Consider the following 1,654-nt stretch of genomic DNA (forward strand, 5'->3'; position numbering starts at 1 on the left):
CTTGCCAAATGTGTTCTAAGTGGTGGTTGTGAGCTTTTGTTATAGGACAGTGAACAGTCTTAGATCAGAGAGAAGTCCTCTTGTCTGAAGGTGCTGAAGGAAATGTGGAAAGGAAGTGGTAAAAAGTTAAATGTTACCTTGTCAAAATTGACATGAGATGGTATGGCTGAGACATTTTGTTATGAGGTGTAATACCTATATATTTCAGGCTATAGGAAATAGCTATATATATATATAGGTATATATATATGTTTTTGCATTTGCTTTAGAAGCTTTCTGTGCTTTGAGATTTGCTTTGCAATGATCTATTAGAAAACAAACAAAAACATAGATCTTTGCTGTTAGTTCCTTTCACCCCCAAATCTTCAATGCGTGTACAAATAGTTATTAATTTTCCACGATTTATCTGTGGAAAATGATTAAATATACTTCGACAGATTAGGGAAGTTGGTCAGAAAGAGGACTCCATACTGGTGGGCAGGAGCAGTAGCACTAAGAAGTGGAAAGTTGCCCAGATCTGTTTTCCGTATGGTACATGCTGCTTGGAACCTCTTGTTCAAGGCTTTCTAAAATTTGCATAGGAACAATCACACGTGGGATGATGGTGGTTGCTGAGCAGAGAAGTCTTTGTACTGCAGCACAAGGGAAATGTCCGTGTGGGTACATGTCAGTTTGGTATGTGTTGTAAGCCTCAGCTTTGCCAGCCACGCATGAGGATTCCGTAATGGGAAACATGCACTAAATGTGTGTGTAAACATAAATCTTTTGGTCAAATTAACTAATATTTAAGTAATCTTGAAGTAGAGTGGTGTAATTCTTGTTCCATATTTAAGAACAGCTCAGATTTGTGACATAATAAAATCTTCTGACAGTTTCTTTAAGAAAGATGCAAATAAAAGTAGTTTCCCATAATTGTTTAAATAGAAGTAGTAAATGTGAGATTAAAACAAGAAAAGCAAAAAAAACAAACCCAGTCCATGCATTTGATGACATATGCATAAAGGCGGATCCATTTTATGTGAATTTTGAAGTTTCTCCTGCAGACGAGAGGAGTGTTTTACCCACTGGATGATGAATATTCTAATGAATATTGGGTAGTTCAGTTGAGTAATTAATCAGTAAATAATAACAATGCAGTATCCTGCAGTTAGCTGACCCCTGAGGTCAGACCATGTTTCAGAAAGTGGTTACTAGCAGCTTCAGGTGTTTGTTCCCCACTTCCCATCTTCCACGTTTTGATTGCTGCTGCAGCGCTCTTTGGGCTGTGCACTCTGAACCTTGGTCCATTTTAGAAAACCCTTGCAAAAGGAGGTTTGTTGTAAGCTGAGTTCTGCTGAACCACTAACAGAACTGGTCGTTAAATAGTCGGATTTTTTTGTGTGTGGTCAAGAGGGGACAGGGACAAGCAGAAGGAAAGGGGAAGGTGCAAACTGCTGTGTTCTTTGCAGCATGTTAGTGCCAAGGACACCCTCAGTCTCTGTACAGTGGCCTGCAGCAGCCTCCCCGATGTGGTCACATCTCTTTTGAATGATGTTTTAAACAGCAGAGTTGGTGAGAGAGGCAGAGAAGGAGGTTTGGGAATGCTTCATGGCAGAGCATGCAGAAGAGAGGGACAGAGCAGCGGTGGCTTGAGATGGATGCAGAAGGAGAAGAA

This window comes from Numida meleagris, chromosome 19 (genome assembly GCF_002078875.1).
Source record: "Numida meleagris isolate 19003 breed g44 Domestic line chromosome 19, NumMel1.0, whole genome shotgun sequence".
Classification (NCBI taxonomy): domain Eukaryota; kingdom Metazoa; phylum Chordata; class Aves; order Galliformes; family Numididae; genus Numida; species Numida meleagris.